This window comes from Trachypithecus francoisi, unplaced genomic scaffold (genome assembly GCF_009764315.1).
Source record: "Trachypithecus francoisi isolate TF-2019V2 unplaced genomic scaffold, Tfra_2.0 Lachesis_group0, whole genome shotgun sequence".
NCBI classification, from domain to species: domain Eukaryota; kingdom Metazoa; phylum Chordata; class Mammalia; order Primates; family Cercopithecidae; genus Trachypithecus; species Trachypithecus francoisi.
In genome coordinates, this window is record NW_022681453.1 from 92,154,259 (window position 1) to 92,181,160 (window position 26,902).

The window sequence follows — 26,902 nt, forward strand, 5'->3', positions numbered from 1 at the left end:
CCATTTTCTAAGTTTATTACTGCAAAGTGGAAAAATAATAATTTTAATATTGTAAAACTTTATTAAAAACTTGTTATGTGAAATATATGTAATATTTCTGTTTTAAAATTCCACAATTCATAAAATTAATGAATTTTAAAATTAGTTTTTAGTAAGTCCAATAAAGGCAAACTATAATTTGAGGACTGCTTGCTCAGTACATATCTAACCTATAATGAAATGTAAATACTGAAGGAGATGAGGTCTTTGTTAGACCCAAAAGTTTTAAATTTCAGCAAGAGGACAATATTATAGCTCAAGACTTTGACAGCTGTTACATGAATGATATTGCATTAATCCTATAATTTGCAGAAAAGATCAAAATAATATTAATTTATAGGGACATCCTGAGGTCAGGAGTTCCAGACCAGCCTGGCCAACATGGTGAAACCCCATCTCTACTAAAAATACAAAAAGGAGCTGGGTACAGCAACTGGGGTGGGTAATCCCAACTACCACTGCACTCCAGCCTGGGCGACAAGAGATTCCATCTCAGTATATATATATGTAGACACACAAATCTGAATTTTCCATTTTATCTCATCAATTTCTAAGAAAGAACTTCTTTATTTTACTGACATTAGAAAAATATACTCAGGTAGTAACTGAAAAGAGATGAAAGGTAGTTTAACAAGTAAAAACAAAAATCCAACCAAAGCTCAATTTCATTTCTCAGTCTTAAAATAAGTAGTACAGTGTATATGAAACAACAACAAACCGAATTATGAAGCAACATTTACCTCATACTATTACTCTATTTTATCTGAGTACTTGTAGTAAATTCTTTTGTATCAAATGTTTAAGGTCTATAAGTTAAAGGTGGATCTGTGAAATGTACTATATTAGGATATATTAAACTACTGTGATATCTAAAGCATATATGACAGAACAGTGGATATTCTCCAGTATCCCCAAAGTAACTTGTTTTTTTTTTTTTTTTTGAGGCGGAGTCTCGCTCTGTCGCCCAGGCTGGAGTGCAATGGCCGGATCTCAGCTCACTGCAAGCTCCGCCTCCCGGGTTTACGCCATTCTCCTGCCTCAGCCTCCCGAGTAGCTGGGACTACAGGCGCCCGCCATCTCGCCCGGCTAATTTTTTATATTTTTTTAGTAGAGACGGGGTTTCACTGTATTAGCCAGGAGGGTCTCGATCTCCTGACCTCGTGATCCGCCCGTCTCGGCCTCCCAAAGTGCTGGGATTACAGGCTTGAGCCACCGCGCCCGGCCCTTGTTTAAGGTCACATCCAGCCATTACATAGGATAATCCTTGTGCATGGGTATGTTGGCCATGTGCTGTCACTTTATGTTTATTACAGCATTGTTACTTCAAGTTTGATATTATGACTCAGTGTTGTTAGAATTCTTCAACCTCTTCACTCAAGCCATAATTTTCTGAGAGAAAAAGTTAGAGCTGGCAAGAAGAGGACATATATTTCCTAACATTGAGTTCATGAAATGATGTTTAAAGGTAGAATTAAGTTTTGCATTATGACTGTGCATCTAACTTGTATAAGGTACCTTCTGATAAAACAAATAAAAATTTCCTTATAACATTTTTATTTAACTGATGATATTATGCTAAGCAAAGTATCCAGTTATACATTGTTATCTGATGTAATTTCAAAGTAGAATATTTTGAAGCAATCGTGTCTTGTGATATCAAAATATTTTAATGGTAAACTTCAACTATTCAGATAATATTGAAGTACTGAAAGTATTTCTGTGTAATTAGTCAAACTATGTGATAAATATTTTGCTAAGAAATTCTAAGACCTTTTAAAATATTATTCTTGACTCACAAGTAGTTTTGGGAATGTTTAGATAACTAAATTTTTAAAATAAGAATGTTTTTGTACCAGTACCATGCTGTTTCGGTTATTGTAGCCTTTGGGCAGTACGGCCACTTTAAAGATATTGAGTCTTCCAATCCATGAGCCTGGGATGTTTTCCTATTTGTTTGTGTCATCTCTGATATCTTTCAGCAGTGTTTAGTAACTATCTTGGTAGAAATCCTTCACCTCCTCAGTTAGTTGTATTTCTAGATATTTTACTCTTTTTGTGGCTATTGTAAATAGGATTGTGTTCTTGATTTGGCTCTCAGTTTGAATGTTATTGGTGCAAATAAATGTCACTGATTTTTGTACACTGATTTTGTATCCTGAAACAATGATTGGTACTGTCTGGATAAAGTTAAAGTGTTGCCTGTTGTTGCATTTGGCCCAGTGAGAAAGAAATTTGAGCAGTGTGCAAAACACAAAGTACTCTATAGAACAGCATTTCTAGTATGATATTAAAGCAAAGTTATAGAGAGGAGTCTGTGTTATTCCAAGGTAGTAGAGGTATGGGTATTTGTGTGTGTGCGTTTGTGTGTGTATATGGGTGTGTGTTACAAGGGCTATATGATTGGCTGGACAAAGTCAAGGATATTTGGCTTAAACTTTTGTTGTGCATGACACATATAAATTTAGCAAGTGATAATTTGTACATAAAAATAACCAAGATTTCTGTGAAATTTTGCAATGGATGAAAAGTAGGATAAAAGTGCTTCCATGAGGATATTGTTTGTATGTGTATATATATCTCCATACACACACACACACACACACACAAACATTTTAAGAAATAAATTTACCACCCCTATCCAAACCTTTGAAGCAGCATTTTAAGAGTTTGACATGCATCTGCTACTCACTGTACTGTTTGTTATGTTACCTATTTTTTTCATTTTGCCTCATATCATGGACATCTTTCCAGCTCAGATTTACCTTGTCATTTTTCCTAATGAATAGAATTTCATGTATGTATATACAATAACCTCATTTACCCATTTTTCCATTAATGAACTTTCAGATTTTTTCATTACTTATTAAAAATAATGATCCAGTGATTATCTTTGTGTATATATGTTTGCAAATTTGTACAATCTGTGTGTTGAATAAACTTCTGAAAGTGAAAATGCTGGAAATCTATATTTTAAGATAGATTTGAAGTAGTGGTAAACATTCATTTGTGGGTACTACTGAATACAAGAAGTACAGATTTGGGTAGAAGAAACAAGATTCGGAGTAGAAAAAATACCTGGGAATCATTTCTCAATATAGTTTGATAAAAACGCTATAGAGAAAGGTAGGTGGAAGTAGAAAGTTAAGAAGCTCAGGATCAGTCTTGGTCTGCCACATGTACGAGGTTTTGTAGAAGTGGTGGTGACAATGAGCACAATGAGTATGTGACATAAAAAAGAGAGGACTGTCCAGAAAGCAAACACCAAAGAGCGTCAAAGCGAACGAGCGGTCAATAATCTTTCATTATTAATAGTAAGTAGTCTTAATCCTAAAACAAACAGGGATATTGGAATCAACCATGAGATCACTGTCACACTAAATACTTATGATGAAGATATTCATTAGAAATGCCGGGCAGAGACAGAGAAGTGGAAGTAGAAACATGTCTCACAAAGATTGATGGCAGGGGCAAGGAAAGTGAACTTGAGGCAGCATCTGTCTTAACAAAAGACACTTGTTAAAATAAGTTGAAGGAGATTAAGCCCAATTGTTAATTCTTATGGCAAATTAGTTGGGGTTACATAATTTGCTCTCATGTGGTAGATCTGAGTTACAGATATAATATTAAGTTAGAATGGACAAATTTAGGAACTCAAAGATATTTTATTATATATCATAAAGCCAAAGCATTTTCTAATTGAAATATCTGTAGCATGAGAAAAAAAAAAAAAGTGAGACTATAAATTTAGTCAGACTGCTTTCAAAATGATTATAGTAAACTTTAATGCTTACATTCTAAAAAGTAAGAAAAATGTTGGTCAATACTGAATATATTTAATCGTATTTACTGGCAGTTTCATCAAATAAAAAGCAAAAAGAAACACGCAGTACTGATTATGCCACAGGTCAGAGAAAGGACTCAATATTCATGGGTATTTTTACTTTACAGGTGTTACATGCATATCACTGATTCTTCTAAGTGATTGGCAGATCCTAAATAAAATTAATAGCATAAATAGTATAATTTTATACTAATGTGAAAGTCAACAAATAAACTGCCCTCGAATTGATTAAAAGTTTTTTAAATGAAAGCTTTAAAGGGAGTGTATGTATGGGCAAAATCCAAAGAACACAGAATATGGATGAATAAAAGCTGGGGAAAAATTGAGCATAGCTGACACTGACATGCTAAACAATTTTTTAAAAGATAAAGGGTAATTTAAAATATTTATGAAAAATTATCAAGTGAACATATGTTTATACATTTCTGATTTTATATAAAATAAAAATAAAATGAAATAACAGGCTGTTTAGCACATTTTTCTGCTTTCTTCATAAGTGAATCCTATATCTGATTCATAAACAATTTTTTAATAGTCTTTTATATTTTTCCAACATTAAAGGTAAAACACACTCATGTTTGAAAACTGCAAATAAAGTACAAAATGTGAAGTAAATCACAACTGCAAAAGCGATTTTAAGTGTTCTTACTGCAAAAATGATAAATGTGAGGTGATGCATATGCTAATTAGCTCAATGTAGCCATTCTACAATGTATACATATTTCACAAAAAGTTATACATGACAAACATATATAATTTTTACTTTTAATCAAAACTTAATTAATAAACAAAGACAATTTTAAAAATGATATATGCTCATTTTATAATTGCAAAAAAAGCTTCTCAATTTACAAAGATTAACACATAATATTTGGATAAATTTTCTTTCAAAATTTTTAAGCAAGTTAAAAAAAATTTAAGTTGGTATATAAATTTTGTTCCCCAAATTTTATTTCAACAAAATGTAACCAATATTTTCTAACATTATTTTTAAAACATTATTTGTAAAATATTATTTTAACTGATGCATGAAAATTGTATTATCGTTATGGTATATCATAATGTTGATAATCTCATATTTGGACATCTAGATTATTTTTATTTTTAAATAATACTATAGTAAATGCAAGTTCTAATTTTTATGTGCGCATATATGCTTAGAACAGAAATGGAGTCACCTGGTTAAACTGTATTGACATTGAAAGCCTACTAGTATGCTGGCTAATTCTGTCCTGAAATGATTACTTCAATGTATACTTACACCAGGAATGTATAAGTGTGTCAATTTCAATCTAACCTGGAGAGAAAAAGTACACATAATCATTTGTAAAGGATGTATTACTTTAATAAACAGCCATGTCTTTGAGCATTAAATTATATTTGATTTTGAACACTTTCATGGTGCACAGTAGCTTTCTGTAGTTTTTAACAAATGTTTGTTTGAACTGTTGTTTTTGTCCTTTGACTGATTTTCTATTGAGAGAGTAGCATTTTAAAATAATTTATAAAATCCTTTTACATGTTAAAATCTTTAAGCCTTCATCTGTAATGTTAAAATTTATTTATAATTTTTCCTAACATTTTGGAAGATATTTTAAAATTTTCATCAGTTCCTGCCTAATTTCAATAGACCCATTAATTCTGCGTTCTTATCTGTTTAAACTCCTGAGACCAAGAATATTCTGCATTCTGCTTCTTACATCTTTTTAGTGCCAATTTGACAAAAATGTTTTTCTTTCCATACTTGAATATGGCATTATGTTGAGGAATACAAAACTAAAGAAAACTATAGCACGTCACCTCCACATTTAATATAATCAGTAGGTGCAAAACTATACAAAAGCACTTCTAGCTTTCATAAAAGAGTGAGTCATTACTTTTTAAAGTCTGTTCCTCGCCTTATGGTGTATATACAACTATTAAAGTATATAAGCATATGCCTATGTGCTTGGTCTCAAATGCTCAAATCAAGCTATATAATCCCCAAAAAATGAAACGTGATGTATAATTACTCAGTTTTGCTAACATTCATATCAATATGTACGCTATCTTTATTTTTAAATGAACAAGAAATTCAAACAAGCAAAAACAACATACATGTGAAACATCTTATGTGTCATAAACATGCATACTTTATGTATAAGCACTGTGTTCTTAAACTGACAGTTTGTGAGAATATTCATTTCTCACTGTAAGCTGCTTTTTTTGTAGTTTAATTTGTGAAGTCATCAACTATATTTCTTCATATACAGCAATTTCTGTTCTTATAAGTGTTACACATTTTTATACATTCCTGAGTTTAGGTTCATTATATACTCTTTGAATATTCTCTTCCAGATGCCTCCTGCGCAAATAGAGAAAATGCTAATTATGTGATATAAGCAGTTTTGGAGAGTTCTCCAGCTTTTGATGAGAAAAACTACTTATTTCTGAGGTAAGTTTTGTTTGGAAAATAGTTTCATTACAAAGAAAAAAACCAATATATGAAATGGTTGCCATATCCTGCCATTAACTCCCTCCCCCACACTTCCAAACTGAGCTGTTGCAGCTTGATTTGAAAGTTATTTCCAGTACCATAGTATTTTACAATCCATTTTATAACCAAGTCTGGGAAGGTTACATTATTTCAGTAAGTGCAGTGCTAATACAGATATTCATTGGAATATTGTTATCTTTTAAAATGTAGTATATAAGAAGCATTGGTAAATTACAGGCATACCATGGAGATATTGTGGGTTCAGTGACAAACCACCCCAATAAAGTGCATTTCACAATAAAGCAAGTTACACAGACTCTTTGGTTTCCAAGTGCGTATTAACATTGTGTTTACACTGTAGTACATTCTATTAAATGTGCAATAGCATCATATTGAAAACAATGTACACACCTTAATTTTAAAGTATTGCAAAAAAAAAAAATAATGTGAGCCTTCAGCAAGTCATAATTTTTTTGATGATGGAGAGTCTTGCCTCAATGTTGATGGTTGCTGACAGATCAGCATGGTAGCTGATGAAGGCTGGGGTGGCTGTGGCAATTTCTTAAAATAAGACAATAAAGTTTGCTGCATCAATGGACTTTTCCTTTCATGAAAAATTTCTTTGTAGCATGCAATGTTATTCGACAACATTTTACCCACAGTATAACTTTTTCCAAAACTGGAATCAACCCTCTCAAGCCCTGTGGCTGATTTAAAAAAAAGAGAAAATTTTAATTTAAATTCAGGGGTACATGTGCAGGATTGTTAAACAGGTAAACTTGTGTCATAGGGGTCTGTTGTATAGGTACTTCATCACCCAGGTATTAAGGCTAGTATCGATTAGTTGTTTTTCCTGGTCCTCTTCCTCCTCCCACCCTCCACCTTCTTAAAGGCCCCAGTGTGCTTTGTTCCCCTCAAAGTGTCCGTGTGTTCTCATCATTTAGTTCCCACTTTTAAGAGAGAACATGTGGCATTTGGTTTTCCATTCCTGTGTTAATTTGCTAAGGATAATGTTCTCCCACTTCATCCATGTCCCTGCAAAACAAATGATCTCATTCTTTTTTATGGCTTTTTTATGGCTGTACAGTATCCCATGGTGTATATCTATCACATTGTCTTTATGCAGTCTATCACTGATGGGAATTTAGGTTGATTCCTTGTCTTTGTTATTGTGAATAGTGCTGCAATGAACATATGCATGCATGTGTCTTTGTAACAGAATGATTTCTATTCCTTTGGGTATATACCCAGTAATGGGACTGCTGGTTCCAATGGTGTTCCTGTCTTTATGTCTTTGAGGAATCGCCACACTGTCTTCACAATGGCTGCTGCTGTATCAACTAAGTTGATGCAACATTCTAAATTCCTTGTTGTAATTTCAACAATGATCACAGCATCCTCACCAGTAGATTCCATCTCAAGAAACCATTTTCCTTGCTCATCCATAAGAACTCCTCATCCATACAAGTTTTATCATAAGATTGCATCTGTTCGAGATATAGACCAATGCAAAAGAACAGAGGCCTCAGAAATAACACCACACATCTACAACCATCTGATCTTTGAGAAACCTGACAAAAACAAGAAATGGGGAAATGATTCCCTATTTAATAAATGGTGCTGGAAAAATTGGCTAGCCATATGTAGAAAGCCGAAACTGGTTCCCTTCCTTACACCTTATACAAAAATTAATTCAAGATGGATTAAAGACTTAAATGTTAGACCTAAAACCATAAAAACCTGAGAAGAAAAGCTAGGAAATAACATTCAGGACATAGGCATGGGCAAGGACTTCATGTCTAAAACACCAAAAGCAATGGCAACAAAAGCCAAAATTGACAAATAGGATCTAATTAAACTAAAGACCTTCTGCACAGTAAAAGAAACTAACATCAGAGTGAACAGGCAACCTATAGAATGGGAGAACATGTTTGCAATCTACCCATCTGACAAAGGACTAATATCCAGAATCTACAAAGAACTTAAAAAATTTATAAGAAAAAAAACAACCCTATCAAAAAGTATACAGAGGATATTAACAGACACTTCTCAAAGGAAGACATTTATGCAGCCAACAGACAGGTGGAAAAATGCTCATCATCACTGGCCATCAGAGAAATGCAAATCAAAACCACAATGAGATACCATCTCACACCAGTTAGAATAACGATCATTAAAAAGTCAGGAAACAACACATGCTGGAGAGGATGTGGAGAAATAGGAACGCTATTACACTGTTGGAGTGTAAAGTAGTTCAACCATTGTGGAAGACAGTGTGGCGATTCTTCAAGGATCTAGAGCTAGGAATACCATTTGACCCAGCGATCCCATTACTAGGTATATACCTAAAGGATTATAAATCATGCTACTATAAAGAAACATGCACATATATGTTCATTGTGGCACTATTCACAATAGCAAAGAATTGGAACCAACCCAAATGTCCATCAGTGACAGACTAGATTAAGAAACTGTGGCACATATATACCATGGAATACTATGCAGGCAAAAAAAGGGATGAATTCATGTCCTTTGCGGGGACCTGGATGAAGCTGGAAACCATCATTCTGAGCAAACTATCACAAGGACAGAAAACCAAACAGCACACGTTCTCACTTGTAGGTGGGAAATGAACAATGAAAACACTCAGACAAATGATAGGGAACATTACACACCAGGGCCTGTTGGGGGGTGGAGGGGGCGGGGGCAGTGATACCATTAGGAGAAATATCTAATGTAAATGACGGGTTGATGGGTACAGCGGGCCAGCATGGCACATGTATACCTTTGTAATGAGCCTGCACGTTGTGCACATGTACCCTAGAACTTAAAGGATTAAAAAAAAGATTGCATCTGTTCAGTTATACTTTAAAGCTCTACTTTAATTGTAGTTCTCTTGCTATTTCCACAACATCTGCAGTTACTTTCTCCACTGAAGTCTTGAACCCCACAAACTCATCCAAGAGGGTTGGAATCAACTTCTTACAACTCCTGTTAATGTTGATATTTTGACCTTCCATAAATCACAAATGTTCCTAATGTCATGTAAAATGGTGAGCTTTTTCCAGAAGGTTTTCAACTTATTTTGCCAGATTCATCAGAAGAATCACTATCCAGGGCAGTAATAGCCTTGCAAAAAATGTATTCTTAAATGATAAGATTAAAAGTTGAAATCCCTCCTTGATCTATGGGCTATAGAACAGATGTTGTATTCAGCAGACATGAAAACAACATTCATCTTGTACATCTTCATCAGAACTCTTGGGTGACTAGTTACGTTGTCAATGAGCAGTAGCATTTTAAGAGGACTCATTTTTTCTGGGCAGTAGCTCTCCACAATGTTTGGTAAACCATGCTATATAAATAGATGTGCTGCCACCAAGGCTTTGTTGTTCCATTTACAGAGCACAGGCAGAGTAGATTTACCACAATTCTTAAGGGTCCTAGAATTTTTGGAATAATAAATGAGCATTGACTCCCACTTAACATTACAAGCTGCATTAGCCCCTAACAGCAGAATCAGTCTGTCCTTTGAAACTTCAAAATCAGGCATTGACTTTTCTCTAGCTGTAAAATTTCTAGAGTGCATCATCTTCCAATACAATGCTGTTTTGTCTAAAATTAAAATACGTTGTTAGTGTAGCCACCTTCATCCATCGTATTAGCTAGATCTTCTGGATAACTTGCTGCAGCTTCTACATCAGCACTTGCTGCTTCACCTTGCATTATTATGTTATAACATGGCTTTCATCCTTAAAATTCATCAACCAATCTCTGTTAGCTTCCAACTTTTCTTCTGTCACTTCCTTACCTCTCTCAGCCTTCACAGAATTGAAGAGAATTAGGGTCTTTCTGTGAATTAGGTTTTGGTTTAATGGAATGTTGTGGCTGGTCTGATCTTTTATCCAGACCATTAAAACTGTCTCCATCTCGGCAACAAGGCTGTTTTGCTTCCTTATCCTTTGTGTGTTTAATGGAGTAGCACTTTTAATTTTCTATAAGAACTTTACCTCTGCACTCACAATTTTGGCTATCTGGCACAAGACTAGCTTTGAGCCTATTTTGGCTTTTGACATGCCTTCCTCATTAAGCCTAATCATTTATAGCTTTTGATTTAAAGTTAGAGATGTGACACTCTTCCTTTCACCTGAACACTTAAAGGCCAATGTAGGGTAATTAATTGGCCTAATTTCAATAGTGTTGTGTCTCAGGGAATAGGCAGCCCAAAGAGAGGGAGAGAGAAAGGTGAACAGCCAGATAGTAGTCAGAATACACACAACAGTTATGGAATAAGTTCACCATCTTTTAAGAACATGGTTCATAGCACCCCAAACAATTACAATATAATTTCAAAGATCACTGATCATAGATCACCTAACAGATATAATAATAATAATTTTTTTAAACACTGCAAGAATTACACCAAGTAACACATTCTATTGAAAAATCGAGCCAATGCACTGGCTCCATGCAAGATTGCCACAACCTTCAATTTGTAAAAAACAAACAAACAAAAAAATAATTGCAGTATCGGAGCAGCAAAATTAAGCGAGCACAATGAAATGAGATAATCTTGTTGTAATAAAAAGGGGAGAAATACCCACTATGTTTCCATTATACATGTATCCTCTATATATGGTGTCACGTAAACTATGTTTCTCATAATGATACATATCAAGCTGAAAAATCTTTAGTATTTACTCTGAAATAGAAGAATTTAAGTTACAATGCTTTAGAGTTTCTAGAAGCTAAACATATCATTATTGCCTATAAAAGTATGGCACAACACCTAGAAGCCCCATAGCAAAACAAATTATATCAGAAGTAAAAATTGGACAAAAGTCAAAGTTTAAACACAAAATTGGAAAAAATTCTGGAACATGTGACATCTAATTACCCACTTTTCCTAATACATTAATTGATATGAACATTATCTTTATTTTTTGAATGAGTAAAAAATTCAAATTGACAAAAACAATCTAGACATGAAACATTCTATATGTCATTTTCCATGTCTTAAAATTCACCTTTGCTCATCTCTTTTCTACACTGCGTAACTTAAGCCTCTCAGAATTTCTTTCACCCCCTTTTTTTTCTCTACTAACTAATAAAATTCCATTGTTTTTCATGAAGCTGCAAGTAGTCCTAATTGCTGGTAAAGTAAGTACCAGAAAATCCATTTTTCTCCCTACAATGGTAGAAAAGCAGACATTATTCTACATCATAAAACTAGTTCTGATAACATGGTACCATTGAGAACTTTTCCAAAGTTATCAATTTTACTCTCTAGTCCATCATGGAGACATGTAGGAGAAAGCACAGTTCTGTTCTGTTTCCATTTACTAAAAGGTAACTGGAAGTTTCATTTGATATGAGTAACTGTTTTTAGATATCCAGACTTCAGAGAACAATGATGAGAGTTGTGAAAAGAATAATTTCTAAAAGTTTGCAACTCTGCTTTATTGTTTCCATTATTTGTTGACTTAGCAATAATATTTATCTGTGTTTCTTAATGGTGTCAGAACAAAAAAAATCCTTGGAATTTTGTTTTGCTTTTATGTATAAAATTAAAATCAACCTGTTGTTTCTATTGGATTCATTTTTCAAATGAGGAGTTTGAGAATCTTTGTTGCATTAAAAGTAACAACAGAAAAAATAAATCTCAAGATCAACCTTACTCGTACTTAAAAAATTAAAACATTGCTAATTAAACCACCATTTAAAAATTAACAGATTATCCAAGAATAAAATATTTAATACTCCCTGAGTGTTGCTTAAGGTATGGGAAAAGAAAAACTCTTCTACACTGCTGGTACAAGTGTAAACTGCCATCAAATTTTGAAGAGTAAATTAAAAATATGCATCAAAAATCTACAATATGTGTGTTCATTGACATACTAATTTTAATTGTATTAATATTCTATATATATACTCAAATATGGACACAAATATGTCAATGTCAATGCAAGTATGTTGATATTCTATTTGCAATAGACTAAGAAAGGAAACAATTTAAATGCCCATCGAGAACATCAAGAGAGGGGCTGGCAAAATAACTGATAGCACACCCATAAATGCAACATGGCATACGTAACTATATGAAAGGGCATCCAACTTTAAAATGTATACATTTTTAGTATGCTTCAATTTGCATAGAAATAGCATATATAATCAGTAGTAGGCAAATGAATAAAGGGTATAAATAGGCAATTCATAAAATTTAAAAAAATAGATGGCCAATAAACGTGTAAAAATATACAACTTTTCTAGGATTCAGATAAATGTAAATTATCCCAATAGGTAGATAGTGATTTTCCCTGTTGAAGCTAGCATACATACGTTTTGTTTTAAAACAATAATTTACAGTTTTAACAAAGGAGAGACTAATACACTTAATATAAATGAGGTATAAATAGAAATAATCTTTAATATACTGTATATAATTATAAGTGCATAGATTATTCCGCAAAAAAATAATGAAAAAAATCTTAGCAATTTTTATCATATGCTTTACGGTCATATGAAGATTGAAGAGAAACTTTTAAAAAATATATCCTGTTGAATTGTTTGAATCTTGTTTTATAAAAAGAGTATGTTATTAATGTTTTAACAAATTTAGTTCCAAATAATTTAACTGATTGCCACAGTATTAACATAAATTCTTAGATTTAGCTTTTCCTGTGCAGTCTAAGTAATATCATTCTAACACAAGCTGTGTAAATGCAGTTAAAGCAAAATCCATGATGTGATAAAATCTCTGAATTTTCTTTTTAGAAATAAGAAGTGGATACTGTCTCTCTTGGCTCACTTGCTTTAGATTATATTTATTCAGATTATATAAAAATTAGGAAGAAGGTTATGACATTGCTTAATAAGAAAATCCTTTCCATTTCACATGGCATTGATCAGAAAGAAACAAGGAGTGGCATGAAGGAATGGGTTTGATGAAAGATGCACAATTTGGATACCATGGACTCCTTGTCCTGATTGATTTTTAAAAATCTCATAAGGCATATGTACACATCACACATCTATAATTTCTTACTTGGACTGTAAATCTAAGTCACATGTGGTGTACTGTGCCACAGGTAAAGGGGAAAGCAGTCTCTCGCCATAAAAAGGATAACGGAAGAAAGGGTAAATAGAAGAGGGCACTCTGCTGTGCTGCAAGCAGCTACAGAACTTGTTATGTCAAAGTTAATCTGAGGCCTGGAGTGGAAGACCCACATGCTGTGAGCAAACACACCTCTCAGTAAGCTCCTGAAACTTAGAAAAACTCATATTTAATGTAAGTGCTGACTGGTACCATCCCAATGGGAAAATCTAAGGTTAGATTAAGAAGGAACTGACAACAGTCAACATGCAGGCAAAAAGTTAACCTATGGTAATGGGTGAATTATATTTCCCGAAATTCTTTTCAACTTTGCCTATAGTGATTTACATAAAAATAAGTGATTTGCAAATTAATCATTAATGAAGATCCTTTTCTATTTGAAGCCCTAATACCAACTGGACATGTTTAAATGGCTCAAATCAGTTATTACTATCTAACTCATGATTCTCAGTTAGTTTTTTCCCTGTATTAGTTTTGTAGGGCTCCCATATAGACCATCATCCACTGCAAGTCAATGAATTTGTTTAAGTAGTTTACAGTTGGAAATTAGAAGTCCAATATCAAGATGTAGGTAGGGTTGGTGCCTTCTAAGCGCTATGATACAGAATCTGTTCTGTGCCTCCCTCCTAGTTTCTTAGTTATAGATGATGTTCTTCATGTGTCTTCACATTATCTTCCCTGTAAAATGCATCTGTGTCTATGTCCAACTTTTCCTCTTTCATAAGGACACCAGTCATACTGGATTGGGGTCCACCTTAGGAACCTCATCTTAACCTCATCATCATCAAAGACCCTATTTCTAAATAAGTTCACATTCATAGGTACAAAAAAAATGAGGACTTCAAATGCCATTATTTCATTCCTTTTTATGGAAAGAATGCTATCCCATATATATTTCTTTATCCACTTATCTATTGATGGGCATTTGAGCTGGTTCCATATTTTTTGCAATGGCAAATTGTGCTGCTACAAACATGCATGCACAAGTATCTTTTTTGTAAAATGACTTAATTTCCTCTGGGTAGAGAGCCAGTAGTGGAATTGCTGAATCAAATGGTAGTTCTACCTTTAGTTCTTTAAGGATTTGGAGACCATTATTTTAAGTGAAGTAACTCAGGAATGGAAAACCAAACATCATATATTCTTACTCATAAGTGGGAACTAAGCTATGAAGGTATAAAGGCATAAGAATGAGACAATGGACATTGGGGACTTGAAAAATGCAGGAGGGGTGAGGAATAAAAGACTAAAATTGGGTACAAGGTACAGAGCTGGGGTGATGGTGCACCAGAATCTCATCATTAAAGAACTTACATAAACAAACACCCCCTGTTACCCTCAAAACCTATAGAAATAAAAATATAATCTGATATGGTTTGGCTGTGTCCCCACCCAAATCTCAATCTGAATTGTACCTCCCAGAACTCCCACATGTTGTGGGAGGGACCCAGGGAGAAGCAATTGAATCATGGGGGCCAGTCCTTCTCATGCTATTCTCCTGATAGTAAATAATTCTCACAAGATCTGCTGGGCTTATCAGGGCTTTCTGTTTTTGCTTCTTCCTCATTTTCTCTTGCCGTCAGCATGTAAGAAGTTTCTTTCACTTCCCGCCATGATTCTGAGGCCTCCCCAGACATGTGGAACTGTAAGTCCAATTAAACCTCTTTTTCTTCCCAGTCTCTGGTATGTCTTTATCAGCAGCATGAAAATAGACTCACACAAAATTAAATTAAATTAAGTTTTTAAAAAAGAATTAGGACTTCAACATCTTTATGGTAAACACAAGTCAACCCATGTAATCTTTATGTGTTGGAAGTAAAAAACATATCCTACAAACAACATCCGTTAATTCCGTTATTTTTATCATAAGATGAAAGAACGGCAAGAGCGAACAGTATAGTAAGCTGAAGAAGAAATAGTGGTAAATATGTGAAGTTTGCAAAGAATGGCCTAACTTGTGAAAAACCATGACATTGGCTTAAGAAAGTCTCTTCACTTTTTTGGAATTACTGACAAACAAGGGATCTAGTCTTATTTTTCTGGTGGGAGATGCCTAAATTATTGATAGGATACTTTGGGGAAAATAATCATCATAATCACCCTATAAAAATCTATACTACCAAAGTTAATTATATGAATAAATGGCAAACATTACATAGGGCCTTGTTAGGCCAGTTAAATAATACCATTTATCTGCTTTATTAATTAATTCTATTATTTGATAGAAAATGTTGAGATCAGATTCACTATATCAGGTACTGACAATGCACTGTGGACATAAAGACACATTGATCATCTTCTCTTCCATCAACAAATTATAGCTTTGGTTATTCCGCCTACCCAGAACACCTGCTTTCCTACAAACAAAGGTAACCTTTGAGCACCAGCTCTCAAAATATTTTGTACACTGGCACATAGACAAGATGCTCCTAGCATGCACAAAACACTGCCATGAATGTGTACAAGTTACTTACAAATTGTAAAAAGAAAAATATTAGGGTAAGAACACTACATAATTCAAAATCACTACTGAGCATAATGAGAACTACATTGCTTTTAATATGTCTTATATCTGATTTGGACAAACCAGTATATCAACATGTCAAGGTTCAGTTACTCTGGTTCAGAGAATGTGAGTGCTATTAGTAGCCCTCATGGCCTCCCATCTCCAATTCCCTGCGGTAGGGAAAATCTGCATATGTTATTCATTTAGCCAACTAAACAAATATTTTTATAATTGCCAACTATAAAATACAGAATACATATGTTATTTTATTTTGGTCATTCATTAATCAAGCAATATTTATTTAGGGCTATGTTCCAGGCACTCAGTACCTGCCCTTACAGAATTATAGGTTAGGAATACAAATAATAAACAAATAAAACACAAATGGATGACAAAGATAATCTTGGTTAATAACAAAAGCTCTGAAGAAAACCAAGAGATACTATTGAGCAACTGAGTAGTTGAATGGGAGAAAAGCTCTTTTAGATCAGAGAGTCAAGGAAGGTTTTCCTGACGTGTGCTCTGAGATAAGAATGACAACAGAATCAGTCATGCTACATCGATGGCTGAGCTTCTCAGGAAAAGCAAACAGAAGAGCAAGACCACACAGCTTCAAAGAGCCAGGGATGTCAGAGAAACAGAAGCCAGTCCCACTCCGTAAACACACCTTTGCTATTAATATATAGAGAAAATGTATTTTTAATATGCACTTTATTTTTCCTATTTTCCCTTTTAGTTAATCACATGTTGAATTATAATATTTAATAACCATAAAGCATAGCCTAATAGTAACTGCTTTAAATGTTCAAACTCTAAGAATGAGCATCTACTATAAGCATATTTATTAAAAACCATTTTTGATACTGTATTTAATTCAAAATATTTGTTTTGCCAGAAACACTTTACTGTGTTTACAGCTGTTACATGCTACTTCATTAGACTGCCATACAGATGTTGTTTGGGTGAATCTTTAAATGGAATTATTTCTTAATGAAGAGTTAGAACTACTTTCCTAAGCAAGGTTGTAAAATTTCTAGAAGTAAATTTCTCCTCACATTTTTGAATTGTAATGACTTACCTAAATAACAACATGCAACACCCTTAGGGTTTCAGTAAAGAATACAGTTGACCCTTGAACAACACAGGTTTGAACTGTGCAGGCCTACTTATGTGCAGATTTCCTTCCAACTCTGTCACCTCTGAGACAGAAAAACCAACCCTTCCTCTTCTTCCTCCTTCTCAGCCTAATCAAGGGAGAACAATGAGGATGAGGAACTTTATGCTGACCCACTTCTGCTTAATGAACAGTAAATCTAGTTTGCTTATGATTTTCTTAATAACACTGTCTTTTCTCTAGCTTACTTTACTGTAAGAATATAGCATATGATACATTTATCATACAAAATATGTGTTAATCGACTGTTTATATTATTGGTAAGGCTTTTGGTCAAGAGTAGACTATTAGTAGCTAAATTTGGGGGGAGTCAAAAGTTACATGTGAATTTTCAACTGTGCAGGGAACAGTACCCCTAACCTCAGTGTCATTCAAGGGTCAACTATAAATGTGTGTGTATGTGTGCGTGCATGTGCGTGCGTGTGTATATGCACGTGTGCCTTACTCAGTGTGGGCTGCTGTAACAAATTACCATGTACTGGGTGGCTTATAAACAACAGAAATTTATTTCTCACATTTCTGGAGGCTGGAAGTCTGAAATCAGGGTGTCAGTAATCAGGTTCTGGTGAGGGTCCTTTTCCAGGTTGTAGATTTCTGCTTATGTCCACACATGCTAGAAAGAGAGTGGGGGCTCTTACTGTTTTACAAGGACACTAGTCCCGTCATGAGTGTTCTACCCGCATGACCTAATTCCCTTGCAAGGCCTCCTTTCCTATCACACTGGTGTTAGGGTTTCAACATATGAATTGTGGGGTAGGAGTACAACGTTCAGTCCATTGCAACGTGTGTGTGTTTGTGTGTGTGTGTGTGTGTGTGTGTACATGTTCTTCAAAATTCTCTCTTATTTTCAGTCAAGAAGTATTTCTTTTTATATGCAACTATTAGCAGTGGGAATTCATATATCCATGTTCTAGGTGCTCTGGACAAGGCAATTATTCATCTATTGCTTGCTGACTATTCTCTTCTTACAGCTATATTTCAGTCCTTTAGCTTCTTCCTATAAGCCTCCATTATCATAGTCCTATCTCAGAGAAAGGCGCTCAAGTTTCCTTTCATACCAAACACCTCTGCTTGTACTCTGGATCCTGTCTCAACCCTCCCTGATCCTTGTTCTGTCCTTTACTTTTAGAATTTTCCACTTTCTTGTTTCAATTGGCTTCTGCCTATCAGCTCATATAAAAATACTTCAGTAAAAATTTTCCACCATTAAACAAACCAAAAACCAAAACAATTCTTTATCCCTGACACCCCCCCCCGTTTTTTTTTTTGAGATGGAGTCTCGCTCTGTCACCCAGGCTGGAGTGCAGTGTCACGATTTCGGCTCACTGAAGCCTCCACCTCCCAGGTTCAAGCAATTTTCTGCCTCAGTCGCCTGAGTAACTGGGATTACAGGCAAGTGCCATGATGCCCGGCTATTTTTTGTATTTTTTTTAGAGATGGAGTTTCGTCATGTTGGCTAGGCTGGTCTCGAACTCCTTGCCTCAAGTGATCCTCACCTGTCTTGGCCTCCCAAAGTGTTGGGATTACAGGAATGAGCCACCGCGCCTGGCCTATCCCTGAGTCTTTATTGAACTAGTGCTACATATGTCTCTCTTCTTGACACATTTCAGTAATCAGCCTGCCTTCTTCCCACAACCCATTCCCTTTATTACAGAAATGGTTATCTCAAATGTTAATTTAATCAGGTCAAGTTGTCAATGTCTTATTCTTGGCCCTCATTCTACTTTACCCCTCTGCTTATTGAAAGTCGCTCCTCTTGTAATGCTACTACATGCCATCTTCTCTGAGTTTGCTTATGTCACTTGGCATGGGTTATCTTCCATTCTCTCTTTGGTTCCCTATTTGATCCCACTATTGCTTCTCTTTGAGATATATATGTATTTTCCTGGATAATTCCAGCCTTAATCATTTATTCAATAATCGCCTAGATCCTACTTACTTCACACGTCTCTTTTCAGCATCAGATCCAAATGTCTAGCTTTCATTCTTCAAGTACAATCTTTATATATCTGTCATTTCAAAATTAAAATATAGAAGTTTGAAAATACTAGCTTCCCTCTCCTAAATGTGAAGATCCCAGAACACAGATTGTCTTTTGTTCACCTGTGTACTCCTGATATAACACAGTATTATCCAGTGCATGGTAAACATATATTAAACAAATTTAATATTCAAGAGATTACAGGATGTGAATTTATGACATAAAGTATGCAATTTAAATTTTTGCCTAAGGCAGATGGACACTGGCAGGCAACAATAACTAAATAATGAACACTTGGGAAATTTACCATTATTCACTTAAAAAACTGAGGACAAAGGGAAAACGCTTACATATAAAAGATATACTAAGAAGAAGAAAAAAGTCTTCTATCTGGTGAACCAACATTACATTAAATACCATTCTGAGAGATCTCAGATTAAAAAAAAAAGAGATAGACTTCCCTCTTGACCTATTAAATTGTTCAACTAGGAGTCTGCCTCTATATTCTGTCTCCCGTTAGATCATTTTGATTTATCATCATAATTGTTTTCTTTTTAATTATCTCTGGATATGTCCTCCCTGCTATAGAACTCATTTGAGCATACTCAAGGAAACATTTAGTGCTTAAGCATGTAAAATTTGACTTTTGAGTTAGCTTCATTAAAACAAACAAAGAAACAAAGAAAATGAAAACAGATACCTGTAAATAATCTCTGTCTTGAAATCTCCACAGTTCCTAAATAGCTGACTGAGTGTTTACTGTGCTGAGAAGACCCCAGTGAGGCTGCTTGTTGCAAAATAATGGAAAAGGTAGTGGCCACTGACATCTGTTTTGATAAGATAAACCTCTCCTTCTCTTGAGTCTTATCAACAGAAACTCATCCCATTTGGAACACTGCTGTGTCTTCTGCAGGACTTGCCTGGAAATATTTTATGAAATCTTTCTCTTCTCTAGCTTTCCTAAAACCTTAAAACCTCAGGACATATGACCTATTTAATAACTGAAGTCAACAGTATAAATGACATTTTCATATTCAAATATATAAAAAGTACCTTTAATTAATACATTGTGTAATCCCTATATCTAGTTTTTATTACAGAAATTTTTACTTTTGTTATTGCTTTGTAAATGTTTTATTATATTCTGTGTAGTTTCTGTTGAGAAGATCCTATTGGGAGAATAGGCACAGAAGTTCCTGGAAAAACAGGCATTGTCAAATGTTCTATCAGGCCTATGGTAGAAGAAACACTCTTACTTCAAAACAAATTACCAAGATCTAACTAACAATTAAATGCACTAAGTGTACCCCCTCCTTGATTTTATTAGAAATATAAATCTCTAAAAACACATTATTCATTAATTTATTCATTCAACTAATATTTATTGAACACCCATCATGACCTTCTAAAATCGCTGACATGAAGGTATTATTAATATTAAAAGGAGTGCTAGTAAACTTGTATTAAAAAGAGTTGTTAAAACTGTTTCTCAATCATCATTGATTAAACATTTTATAGTTGTGAGCATCTGCATGCCATATGTATTATTATTTACTAGTACTTTTTTAAAATCTAGTTTCTTTTACAAATATTTCTTTAAAAATTAAACTTTATACAGTTACTAAAAATAAATAGTATCATATGATCTGAACACAATGGAAGACAGTCAATACAAAATTAAAAATAAATTAAAATTATAACATGTTACTCATGTATGACGTAAATTCATTTAATGTGACAACAGAGGTATCAATACCACACTTTGGGAAATTTGATCTTGGAAAATATTTGTGATATGTAACACTTCCTAGAAATAGTGTGTTTTCCCAATACTATCAGAGTCTAAGTATCTTGACATCAGAAATAGAGTCTTACAAGTTTTAAGTTCACTTTTTCACAAACAACGGATATGCAGAGTTGAATTATAGAATAAACATTGCACAAGCCCCTTGAGTTCTACACACAGGTTTTCTTTGAGGAGTAAGTATATCTTCCTATTAAGAGATAGTTTTATTTTAAGATAAAAGGCATCTAATATTTTATCTAAATAAAAATCAGGTATTCTGAAGAAAGACTCTTTGCCTTGATTTGGTCACATGCATATTTCATGGATTCTACTTTGCACATTTAACCAAGAGATTCGATGTGATTACTTCAGTAACAATTCAATTTGAAATGTCAACTATGTTCAGCATTTAAAAATTAATAGCTAAATCCCTTTAAAGATCAGGGAAATTCTGTTCTGGCTTAGAATAATTTTATAGCTTTATGAATCTCCTCGTGCATTGTTTGCATCTTTTAAATGATTCTAAATAATGCACTTTCTTTAAAGGCCCATTAGTTCAAAGAATTTTGACAGTCACAGCTTAAGGTATTAATTTTCATAGCAGATATATATTTTCTATTGGCAGCAAATTTTTCAAAACCAAACATACTTCACCTAAATTATGAGTATATACATTTTAAATAGGTTAGAGTAGTAAACAACCATGAAAAAAATTGAGAATTTAATCAAGTCTTTTCTCCTTCCCATTTATTTGCTCTCTGAGAACAGTCAGTGAAGGAAGAATCCTGAAGCAGCAGTCATGATGAAGCAAATGTGGTCTGTGCAGCGCAGGAGCTTTCTCCAGAGGCAGAAATTGTGAGAAAAAGGGGAGTGAACCCTCATATGTAATTAACACATATAAATAGGAAAAGTACTGACCAGTATCACTTGGTATCAGAAGTACTCCCGACTTAAAGGACATTAATGTAACGCCATTACCTCTAAACGGCACTAATAACAAAATAAATGTTTTTCTGGGTTATCAAGATCATCTCAACAAAACCTAAAGTGATTTGTTCAGTTATTCATTCACGAAATGAATATTATTGACATACTACTATGTGTCAGGCACTGAGTCAGACATTCAGAAAATTACAGAGAACAAAAATAGTCTCTGATCTCTTGAAGCTTGCAGTTTAGTGAGGAATACAGGCTTTATCAAACATTGTGCATTAATATGTTATTATGAACTGAAGTAAATATTAGGAAGAAAGAGAAGTTGGCTCTTCAGAGCATTTTGCAAGAATATAATCTTGCTAGGATTTTGGGGTGAGGGTGAGCCTCTCTGAAAATCTGGCAGGAGCACATGTGTAATCATTGATCACTTTATATTATTTAGCTCAAATAATAAAATTTGATATTCATATTGTCACACATGGTTCTAATAAATTAAGGAATCTATATGAACTGAGAGTTAAAGAAAAACGGAGCTAACTCCATGACAAATTCAGTCCACAAGTTTTCTTCCTTAGCTTTAGCTCTACAGTCTGAGTGTATGCAAAAATTTAGCACGTAGATACCTATTTTTATAAGATGCGGGATTCAGAACCAAGATTCTCTCATACATCACAGAATGTGGACTATGAAGTTTCCTGAGCCTTTGTCTCTTCTATGTGTTCACAACCATCTGAACTTGGCTTCTCTCCTACACCAACTGTAGTATCTCTAAGCATCTTTTAATCAATTGTGCCAGTTACCAATTTATTGCCCCTGAACTCCAAAATCATTCTTCATTGCTTGTTTTGTAAAAATTGAGCTTGGGCATTCAATTTTTTTTTTTTACTTATCAGCTGACATGACTTTAAGCTCAATCAGAAGTGTATGCTGGAGAGATACTAGAAGATGAAGGGTTTTCTTTTTTTAATTATTTAACTATTTTTTATCCTTCTACTGTCCTTTCTTTTATATTTTTAAATTGTATTTTAATTTAAGTTCCAGAGTACATGAACAGAATGTGAAAGTTTGTTTCATGGGTAAAAGTGTGCCCTGGTGATTTGCTGCACCTGTCAACCCACCACCTAGGTACTAAGCCCAGCATGCATTAACTATTTCTCCTGATGCTCTCCCTCCCCACTTCCCCACCATAGGCCTAAGTGTGTGTTGTTCCCCTCCCTGTGTCTATTTTCTCATTGTTCAGCTCCCATTTATAAGTGAGAACATGCAGTGTTTGGTTTTCTACTCCTGCATTTGTTTGCTGGGGATAATGGATTCCAGCTCCATCCACGTTCCTGCAAAGGACATTATCTTGTTCCTTTTTATGGATGCCTAGTATTCTATGGTGTATATGTACCACATTTTCTTTATCCAGCCTATCATTGATGGAGATTTGGGTTAACTGCATGTCTTTGCTGTTGTGAATAGTGCTGCAATGAACATACACATGCATGTGTCTTTATAATAGAATGATTTATATTCCATTGGGTATATACTCAATAATGGGATTGCTAAGTCAAATGATATTTCTGCCTCTAGGTCTTTGAGGAATTGCCACACTGTCTTCCACAATGGTTGAACTAATTTACACTTCCACCAACAGTGTAAAGCATTCCTTTTGCTCCACAACTTCACCAGCATCTGTTGTTTTTTGACTTTTCAGTAATAGCCATTCTGACTGGTATGAGATGGTATTTCATTGTGGCTTTGATTTGCATTTCCCTAATGATCAGTGATGTTTGGCTTTTTTCATATAATTTTTGGCCACATGTATATCTTCTTTTGAGAAGCGTCTGTCATGTCTGTATTAGTCTGTTTTCACGCTGCTGATAAAGACACACCTGAAACTGCGTAATTTACAAAGAAAAAGAGGTTTAATGGACTCACAGTTCCATGTGGCTGGGGAAGCCTCACAATCATGGCAGAAGGTGAAAGGCACACCTTACATGGTGGCAGGCAAGATAGAATGAGAACCAAGCAAGAGCGGTTTCCCCTTATAAAACCATCAGATCTCATGAGACTTATTCACCACCATGAGAACAGTATGGGGGAACCACCCATATGATTCAATTATCTCCTATTGGGTCCCTCCCACAACACATGGGAATTATAGGAGCTACAATTCAAGATGAGATTTGGGTGGGGACACAGTCAAACCGTATCAGTGTCCTTTGCCCACTTTTTAATGCGGCTATTGGTTTTTTGGGTTATTTTTTCATTGTAAATTTGTTTAAACGCCTTACAGATGCTGGGTGTTAGATCTTTGTCAGATGTTCAGATTGCAAAATTGTGACCATTCTATCTCGGGAACCCTATCTGAGACTTAGGGGTGGTGGCTCTGTCTTCTGCTATTTAGTCATCCTTTATAGTTCTCTTTACTTCTTATTAGCCATCTCTTCTCGCTGAAATCCTATTATAATAATTTTTATATGAACATTTCCTGTCCAACTTACTATGTGATTTCTGTCTCCTTATTAGAGCCTGACTGATACATCCATCAGTGTGATACTTTCAATTCATAAACATGTTATACTACATCACAACTATAGGTTGCATAATGTGTCAATCTGTCTTCCTATAATCCCATTCTCCATTATACACTTGTGTGACTGTGTAATCCCTGTTCACTCTTCAAGACACAACAAAACTATATAGTCACTGGGAATCTTCACCTCTTTTCTCTCTTCTACTCCCCAAGGACTAAGGCTTAACCAGTGTCTCCTTTCTTCTCACATTGATAGTATAAATATGTCTGTAATATAATTTTTGTTTTCTTCGTTTACAAATCTACCTCCCCAACTAAATTGGGAGCCTCTTGAAGGTAGATAGTATGCCTTTTTATGTCTGTATTTCCAGCACCCAGGACATACTGTAGTATAATAGCACATACTATAGTACACATTTCAACAGTTGTTAAATACATGAATGAATGAATGAATGAATGAATGAATAAACAAACTCTCTTCTTTCTTATTATCTGCCTTATCTTGGCTTCTTACAGGGCACCATTGTTTAAGTGACTTTCAGAGATATCCACTTTCGGAGATAGGATATCCAAAGCACAGTCTTACTTCTTTTTACCTTCTCATCCTTCCGTATTTCCCCTGAGTTTATTTTCCTATCTTATCTTACCATAAACATATAGTGGTAGTGTTATTTACATTTTAAAACAAACATTGTTTTCTATGATTTCCAATTCTATAATTTTTGAAGAAATACAGGCTGGGCTGATCCTTGCAACTGCTTAAGCTGATCAACGTCTACTTGAGGTAAAAGAACAAGAGGAAAAAGGCTCTGGGCCCAAACTACAGAACTCAGCTGTTTGTATCCTTGGATATGACCACTTTCTCTGGTAGTAACACCTTCACCTGGCTCTCCAGTTCAATGCTGCCCCATTTCCCCGTATGCACCTCTGTCTCAACTACATTCTGACTTTAGTCCTAAGTTTAAAGGAAAACTTTCCTAGTTCTCATTCCTGCCTAGTTCTTGTTAAACATACAATTCATGTTCACCTCCAGGTGTAACTCCACCTCTCATAAAATCTATATACCACATACAATTCCTGTCACCTCATTTCTTGGTGTTTGGATCCTATAAGAAAACCTTTAACTACTTCTTCTTTACCTAATTTTGTAATGTCTGTTACCAAGATTTGGCAAGTCTTTATTCTACTGACATTTCTGAACTACCCAAGCCACCATTACCTGTTTCTCTATGCTAAGCTTTTTATCCTTGGGTTTATTAACTGGGTTCTTGGGCTGAGTGTTAGCTGACTTTCTTTAATAATGTAGCATATTAATTAATGAATCATTTTAAATGTGTAATTCTTTCTTTGTTAGAAGAAAATTTGTAAACAAAACAAGAAATTCATGGCACTTTTCTCAGCTGGTACTTGGGTCGTCCAAATCAACCACAAAGTATTGTTTCTAAATTTCAGAGAGGTAGCACGGTTGTTAATCAAAAATAAGTTCTCATCGTAATATATATGTTCATTTGATGAAATTATGAAATTACTTTTTATTCTATATATGTATTCTGTAATACCTTAGTTTCCTTCAATTATAGCTCAGAGTATAATAAGGCATTTAATATTATTAATTCAAATTTATTTTCTATACCATATTGATTATTTAACTTCAATTTTCTTTTGTATGGTAAGAGCATACTATCTAACAGAGGATTAAATGATAAAAAGAAAGTATTGGATTTAATGTTTTAAACATAGGAAGTGCTCAATAAATATCAGCTTTTGTTTTGTTTTTTGTTTTTTGGTTGGTTGAGACGGAGTCTTGCTCTGTCACCCAGGCTGGAGTGCAGTGGCACAATCTCAGCTCACTGCAACCTCTGCCTCCCGGGTTCAAGGGATTCTTCTGCTTTAGCCTCCCAAGTAGCTGGGACTACAGGCCAATGCCACCACACCAGACTAATTTTTGTATTTTTAGTAGAGACAGGGTTTCACCATATTGGCCAGGCTGGTCTTGAACTCCTGACCTCACGATCCACCCACCACAGCCTCTAATCCCTAAGTGCTGGGATTACAGGTATGAGCCACTGCACCCGCCATTAGCTCTTATTTTACTATGGATATGCTCAACACATTTGTACTTGAGATATACATTTGAATAATTATGAATATGTATTTATTATAAATTCTTTTGAAAGTTACACTTATTATTATATTTATTATGTATATCTAGGATGAATCTGGTGCTAAATTCTTGGTCAGTAATAAAATAAATCAGAATAAAAATAAAATTCACAAAAAAATTGTGTGGGTGAAAATATGAGCTGATTTATGATGATCTAATTTGTTTTTTTAGCTCTCAGGAATGCAGAGGTGAAAAGTGAATCTTTCCTGTGTCCCCACATTACAATACCTTTGATGATAATATATTTGAAATAACTTATTCATTCTAATGACTGAAAACACGAAATTCTGTACCAGTCAAACATCTTGCAGGAATTGCAATGTGTGTTACACTTATCAAATCATAAAATGATAATCTTCCCCAA

At 34.5% G+C, this 26,902-nt stretch overlaps 1 protein-coding gene and 1 long non-coding RNA gene across 3 annotated transcripts in view; one reads left to right on the forward strand and one right to left on the reverse strand.

Annotated features, from left to right (window-relative positions):
* Positions 1-26,902, reverse strand: part of EPHA6 (EPH receptor A6) — a 941,507-nt gene that overhangs the window by 684,165 nt on the left and 230,440 nt on the right. The window lies entirely within an intron of this gene.
* On the forward strand, positions 1,414-21,783 carry LOC117083626. 2 transcript variants are annotated; one of them, XR_004437144.1, is made up of 5 exons: positions 1,414-1,504; positions 6,218-6,314; positions 15,054-15,115; positions 19,865-19,941; positions 21,686-21,783. It is a non-coding gene; the product is annotated as an uncharacterized LOC117083626 (long non-coding RNA). The 2 variants fall into 2 exon arrangements; XR_004437143.1 differs by lacking the exon at positions 15,054-15,115.